This window comes from Oncorhynchus masou, chromosome 6 (genome assembly GCF_036934945.1).
Source record: "Oncorhynchus masou masou isolate Uvic2021 chromosome 6, UVic_Omas_1.1, whole genome shotgun sequence".
NCBI lineage: Eukaryota > Metazoa > Chordata > Actinopteri > Salmoniformes > Salmonidae > Oncorhynchus > Oncorhynchus masou.
Window position 1 is genome coordinate 63,251,903 of NC_088217.1, and position 8,187 is coordinate 63,260,089.

An 8,187-nucleotide genomic window follows, 5' to 3' on the forward strand; every position below is an offset into this window, starting at 1 on the left:
TAATCACTAATTCACCCCGTGGGGGAAACTCAGGGAGGTTCTCATAGGCTGACAGCAAAAATAACCTCCATTTCCAGGTTGCTTATGAGTGCCTTTCACATAACCTTTGGATGATAATTGTAAGGCTCATTTGAATCTCCTGCTTAATACGTTTGTGTTATTGCTGCAAATCAACTGATTTATACTTTTTTTAAACACTTAAAATGCAATTGGCTAGCTTTGCCATCAAATCAAATTTTATTTGTCACATACACATGGTTAGCAGATGTTAATGCAAGTGTAGCAAAATGCTTGTGCTTCTAGTTCCGACAATGCAGTAATAACCGACAATTAATCTAAACAACAATTCCAAAACTACTGTCTTATACACACAAGTGTAAGGGGATAAAGAATATGTACATAAAGATATATGAATGAGTGATGGTACAGAGCAGCATAGGCAAGATACAGTAGATGGTATCGAGTACAGTATGTACATATGAGATGAGTATGTAAACAAAGTGGCATAGTTAAAGTGGCAAGTGATACATGTATTACATAAAGATGCAGTAGATGATATGGAGTACAGTATATACGTATGCATATGAGATGAATAATGTAGGGTATGTAAACATTATATTGGGTAGCATTGTTTAAAGTGGCTCGTGATATTTTATATCATTTCCCATCAATTCCCATTATTAAAGTGGCTGGAGTTGAGTCAGTGTGTTTGCAGCAGCCACTCAATGTTAGTGGTGGCTGTTTAACAGTCTGATGGCCTTGAGATATAAGCTGTTTTTCAGTCTCTCGGTCCCAGCTTTGATGCACCTGTACTGACCTCGCCTTCTGGATGATAGCGGGGTGAACAGGCAGTGGCTCAGGTGGTTGTTGTCCTTGATGATCTTCCTGTAACATCGGGTGGTGTAGGTGTCCTGGAGGGCAGGTAGTTTGCCCCCGGTGATGCGTTGTGCAGACCTCACTACCCTCTGGAGAGCCTTACGGTTGTGGGCGGAGCAGTTGCCGTACCAGGCGGTGATACAGCCCGCCAGGATGCTCTCGATTGTGCATCTGTAGAAGTTTGTGAGTGCTTTTGGTGACAAGCCAAACTTCTTCAGCCTCCTGAGGTTGAAGAGGCGATGCTGTGCCTTCTTCACGATGCTGTCTGTGTGGGTGGACCAATTCAGTTTGTCTGTGATGTGTATGCAGAGGAACTTAACACTTACTACCCTCTCCACTACTGTTCCATCAATGTGGATAGGGGGGTGTTCCCTCTGCTGTTTCCTGAAGTCCACAATCATCTCCTTAGTTTTGTTGACGTTGAGTGTGAGGTTATTTTCCTGACACCACACTCCGAGGGCCCTCACCTCCTCCCTGTAGGCCGTCTCGTTGATGTTGGTAAACAAGCCTACCACTGTGTCATCCCCAAACTTGATGATTGAGTTGGAGGCGTGTGTGGCCACGCAGTCGTGGGTGAACAGGGAGTACAGGAGAGGGCTCAGAACGCACCCTTGTGGGGCCCCAGTGTTGAGGATCAGTGGGGTGGAGATGTTGTTGCCTACCCTCACCACCTGGGGGCGGCCCGTCAGGAAGTCCCGTACCCAGTTGCACAGGGCGGGGTCGAGACCCAGGGTCTCGAGCTTGATGACGAGCTTGGAGGGTACTATGGTGTTAAATGCCGAGCTGTAGTCGATGAACAGCATTCTCACATAGGTATTCCTCTTGTCCAGATGGGTTAGGGCAGTGTGCAGTGTGGTTGAGATTGCATAGTCTGTGGACCTATTTGGGCGGTAAGCAAATTGGAGTGGGTCTAGGGTGTCAGGTAGGGTGGAGGTGATATGGTCCTTGACTAGTCTCAAAGGACTTCATGATGACGGAAGTGAGTGCTACGGGGCGGTAGTCGTTTAGCTCAGTTACCTTAGCTTTCTTGGGAACAGGAACAATGGTGGCCCTCTTGAAGCATGTGGGAACAGCAGACTGGGATAGGGATTGATTGAATATGTCCGTAAACACGCGGCTGGGGATGCCGCCTGGGCCTGCAGCCTTGCGAGGGTTAACATGTTTAACTCTTGAAACTCCCCATCCCGGATCCGGGATCGTGACTAAAGCCTCAGGCTCATTAGCATAACGCAACGTTAACGATTTCTGAAAATCGCAAATAAAATGAAAATAATGCGTCTGCTCTCAAGCTTAGCTCTCAAGCTTTTCTTAACAACACTGTCATCTCAGATTTTCAAAATATGCTTTTGAACCATAGAAATTGACTAATTTGTGTAAGAGTATGCAAAGCTAGCATAGCATTTTGAGTAGCATTTAGCACGCAACATTTTCACAAAAACCAGATAACCAAATAAATAAAATCATTTACCTTTTTAGAGCTTCGGATGTTTTCAATGAGGAGACTCTCAGTTACATACCAAATGCGCAGTTTTTCCTGAAAGCGTCTGTGTGTAGGAGAAATCGTTCCGTTTTCTACATCGCATCTGGCTACCGAAACGAACCGAAAATTCAGTCACCTACAACGTCAAACTTTTTCCGAATTAACTACATAATATCGACCGAAACATGGCAAACGTAGTTTGGAATCAATCCTCAAGGTGTTTTTTCACATATCTCTTCATTGATATATCGTTCATGGAAGCTTGCTTTCCTCTCTGAATCCCATGGAAAAATACTGGCAGCTGACTTTTGCGCACCAATTTCGGCGCAGGACACCGGGCGGACACCTGGTAAATGTGGTCTCTTATGGTCAATCTTCCAATGATCTGCCTACAAATACGTCACAATGCTGCAGACACCTTGGGGAAACGACAGAAAGGGTTGACTCACTCCTCTCGCATTCACAGCCATATAAGGAGACAATGGAAAACATAGCCTCAAAAATCCTGCTCATTTCCTGGATGCCGTCTCATCTTGGTTTTGCCTGAAGCTCACGTTCTAGGGCACGCACAGAAAATATCTTGGTAGTTCTGGACACGTCAGAGTGTTTTCTTTCGAAAGCTACCAATTATATGCATAGTCAAGCATCTTTTTGTGACAAAATATCTTGTTTAAAACGGGAACGTTTTTCATCCAAAAATGAAATAGCGCCCCCAGAGCATCAAGAGGTTAAATGTTTTACTCACCTCGGCTGCAGTGAAGGAGAGTCCGCATGTTTTCGTTGCAGGCCATGTCAGTGGCACTGTATTGTCCTCAAAGCGGGCAAAAAATTATTTAGTCTGCCTGGGAGCAAGACATCCTGGTCCGTGACTGGGCTGGTTTTCTTTTTGTAATCCGTGATTGACTGTAGACCCTGCCACATACCTCGTGTCTGAGCCGTTGAATTGAGATTCTAATTTGTCTCTATACTGACACTTAGCTTTTTTGATTGCCTTGCGGAGGGAATAGCTGCACTGTTTGTATTCGGTCATGTCTCCGGTCACCTTGCCCTGATTAAAAGCAGTGGTTCGCGCTTTCAGTTTCACGCGAATGCTGCCATCAATCCACGGTTTCTGGTTTGGGAATGTTTTAAATCGTTGCTATGGGAACGACATCTTCAACGCACGTTCTAATGAACTCGCACACCGAATCAGCGTAATCGTCAATGTTGTTATTTGACGCAATACGAAACATGTCCCAGTCCACGTGATGGAAGCAGTCTTGGAGTGTGGAATCAGATTGGTCAGCGTTGTTCAGACCTCAGCGTGGGAGCTTCTTGTTTTAGGTTCTGTCTGTAGGCAGGGATCAACAAAACGGAGTCGTGGTCAGCTTTTCCGAAAGGAGGGCGGGGCATGGCCTTATATGCGTCGCGGAAGTTAGAATAGCAATGATCCAAGGTTTTGCCAGCCCTGGTTGCGCAATCGATATGCTGATACAATTTAGGGAGTCTTGTTTTCAGATTAGCCTTGTTAAAATCCCCAGCTACAATGAATGCAGCCTCAGGATGTATGGATTCCAGTTTGCAAAGAGTCAAATAAAGTTCGTTCAGAGCCATCGATGTGTCTGTTTGGGGGGGGAATATATACGGCTGTGATTATAATCGAAGAGAATTCTCTTGGTAGATAATGCGGTCGACATTTGATTGTGAGGAATTCTAAATCAGGTGAACAGAAGGATTTGAGTTCCTGTATGTTTTTGTGATCACACCACGTCTCGTTAGCCATAAGTTATACGCCCCCGCCCCTCTTCTTACCAGAAAGATGTTTGTTTCTGTCGGCGCGATGCGTGGAGAAACCAGCTGGCTGCACCGACTCCGATAGCGTCTCTCCAGTGAGCCATGTTTCTGTGAAGCAAAGAACGTTACAGTCTCTGATGTCCCTCTGGAATGCTACCCTTGCTCGGATTTCATCAACCTTGTTGTCAAGAGACTGGACATTGGCGAGAAGAATGCTAGGGGGTGGTGCACGATGTGCCCGTCTCCGGAGTCTGACCAGAAGACCGCCTCGTTTCCCTCTTTTACAAAGTCGTTTTATTGGGTCGCCGGCTGGGATCCATTCCGTTGTCCTGGGTGAAAGGCAGAACACAGGATCCGCTTCGCGAAAGTCATATTCTTGGTCGTACTGATGGTGAGTTGACGCTGCTCTTATATTCAGTAGTTCTTCTCGACTGTATGTAATGAAACCTAAGATGATCTGGGGTACTAATGTAAGAAATAACACGTAAAGGAAAAAAAAACTGCATCGTTTCCTAGGAATGCGAAGCGAGGCGGCCATCTCTGTCGGCACCGGAAGTGCAATGAGAGTTTGTCCACCAAATATTTTAAAATAAATATTTTAATATTTATTTTAATAAATATAATACATGTTTTAAAATTGACCATAACTTCACCTAACAACAACATAGACCTAGGACTATATTTAATTTAATATTTCAGGTGAAACATGGAAACTAAGATGTCTTTGTCATGACATTTCATAACCTGATCACCAGATCATTTTGTGAATAATTCCGTTAGGCTATTCTGTAATGTGCTGTCATTCTAAATGTCCTGAATAAAGGAAAATAGATCTGTGTGTTGTACAATAGCCTATCCATCAAGGAACAGTTCTCTAAACATTATAAACATCAATTTGTTTGGGATGTTGGATCCAACGTGGAGCACGGCATAACTGTCTTTACCAGAGTAATGAATGAAGAAGCACTTTGGTTATTGTTGCATGTCGTGATGTTTGTCATGTGACTGTCATTCAGAAAATGATTTCCTGGATCAGCTGATGATCGTTGAACATGCAACTGTAACTAAACAGCTACAGAATTAAGAATGTGTAATTATCGAAGAACTGCATTAATGACAGCATCCATTTGGGTGTTGTCAATAAAGTTAAGGTGACTCGGTTAGAACCATTGGATTTAGCAAACTCTGAAATGATTTAGGATCTGTGCCCATAACTGTTTTCCCAGCGTAATATAAGGAGCCACTAAATGTGACGTAGGTACAGTGCATTTCAGAGATCTAAATACAAAAAAACTGTACTAACAGGAAAATAACCTAAACCACAAGGCCAAATCGACACTGGAGGAGCTTACCAAGATGACATTGAATGTTCCCGAGTGGCCTAGTTACTGTTTGGACCTAAAACTTGAAAACAGGGGGCAGTATTTTCACTTTGGATGAATTGCGTGCCCATAGTGAACTGCATCCTACTCTGTCCTAGATTGATAATATATGCATATTATTATTACTATTGGATAGAAAACACTCTGAAGTTTCTAAAACTGTTTGAATTATTTCTGTGAGTATAACAGAACTCATAGGGTAGGCAATCTTCCAAACAAGAAGTGAAATTCTGAATGTGGGTCAACTTTGACGTCATCGCCCCCTCCTTTCCCAACAAGATTTGGATCTGGTAGCACTTCCTACGCCTTCCACTAGATGTCCTCATTAAGTAGAAAGTGGAATGGAGCATTTGCTGTGAACTTTGACCGAATGGGAGGGGAAATAGTCAGTGTCCCGACAAAATGCCATTTTCCTGTGGCGCATTTCTCTGTGGGTGCCACCGCTGTTCCATTTGGCTGCAGCTGAAAACTTATGATCCGGTTGGAACGTTATTGGATATATATTAAATTAACATCCTGAAGATTGATTCTCTACTTAGTTTTACCAGTTTATTTGACCTGGAATATATCTTTTTGAAGTTTTCGTGCGAGGTGTTCTGGACCAGCAGTCAGTTTTTGGGCACGTGAGCTGAAAGTGATAGCAAATGCAGCTAATTGGACACTAGTATTGGACATTATGGAACAAAACAATGATTTATTGTGGAACTAGGACTCCTTGCACTACATTCTGATTAAAGATCATCAAAGGTAAGGGAATATTTATGAAGTAATTTCTTATTTCTGTTGACTCCAACATGGCGGAGAAATACTTTTACGTCTGGGAGCTGTCTCAGATTATTGCATGGTAGGCTTTTTCCGTAACGTTTAAAAAAAATCTGACACAGCGGTTGCATTAACCTCTTGATGCTATGGGGGGCGCTATTTCATTTTTGGATGAAAAACGTTCCCGTTTTAAACAAGATATTTTGTCACAAAAAGATGCTCGACTATGCATATAATTGATAGCTTTCGAAAGAAAACTCTGACGTGTCCAGAACTACCAAGATATTTTCTGTGCGTGCCCTAGAACGTGAGCTTCAGGCAAAACCAAGATGAGACGGCATCCAGGAAATGAGCAGGATTTTTGAGGCTCTGTTTTCCATTGTCTCCTTATATGGCTGTGAATGCGAGAGGAGTGAGTCGACCCTTTCTGTCGTTTCCCCAAGGTGTCTGCAGCATTGTGACGTATTTGTAGGCAGATCATTGGAAGATTGACCATAAGAGACCACATTTACCAGGTGTCCGCCCGGTGTCCTGCGCCGAAATTGGTGCGCAAAAGTCAGCTGCCAGTATTTTTCCATGGGATTCAGAGAGGAAAGCAAGCTTCCATGAACGATATATCAATGAAGAGATATGTGAAAAAACACCTTGAGGATTGATTCCAAACAACGTTTGCCATGTTTCGGTCGATATTATGTAGTTAATTCGGAAAAAGTTTGACGTTGTAGGTGACTGAATTTTCGGTTCGTTTCGGTAGCCAGACGCGATGTAGAAAACGGAACGATTTCTCCTACACACAGACGCTTTCAGGAAAAACTGCGCATTTGGTATGTAACTGAGAGTCTCCTCATTGAAAACATCAGAAGCTCTTCAAAGGTAAATGATTTTATTTATTTGGTTATCTGGTTTTTGTGAAAATGTTGCGTGCTAAATGCTACTCAAAATGCTATGCTAGCTTTGCATACTCTTACACAAATTAGTCCATTTCTATGGTTCAAAAGCATATTTTGAAAATCTGAGATGACAGTGTTGTTAAGAAAAGGCTAAGCTTGAGAGCAGACGCATTATTTTCATTTTATTTGCGATTTTCAGAAATCGTTAACGTTGCGTTATGCTAATGAGCCTGAGGCTTTAGTCACGATCCCGGATGGGCAGTTCCAAGAGGTTAAGAACCAGTTTATCTTTAATTATATGTAGAACATATATCTTTAGTCAAAGTTTATGATGAGTATTTCTGTTATCTGGCTTAGCTTTCTATAATTCCTCCGGATATTTTGGAGGCAGTTCTGAACATGGCGTCAATGTAAACCGAGATTTGTGGATATAAATATGCATATTATCGAACAAAACAAAAATGTATTGTATAACATGTCATATGAGTGTCATCTGATGAAGATTTTCAAAAGGTTAGTGATTCATTTTATCTCTAATCCTGCTTTTGTGACGATCTTTGGCTGGAAAAAATGGTTGTGTTTTCCCTTTGATTTGGTGGTGGTCTAACATAAAATATATGTTGTGTTTTCGCTGTAAAACATTTTAAAAATCGGACATGATGGGTAGATGAACAAGATATTTATCTTTTCATTTGAGGTATTGGACATGTTAATGTGTGAAAGTTAAATATTTCTAAAGAATATTTTTGAATTCCCTGCGCCACCTTTTCAGCTGAATGGGGGGGGGGGTGGAGTTCCCCTCGGGGAAATACTTGCCATAACAGGTTTTACATTGTCTTGAAAGTCTATCGCAAAACTTGAAAATGGCTTTCTAGCAATGATCAACAACCAACTTGTCAGAACAGGAAGATTTTTAAAATAATAATGAATATTCACATGGAAATCAGTCGCCTATTGGATGACATCACGACTTCCCATCAAGCCAACTCTTTGAAGGCCTTACTAAGACATCACTCACTCCTTC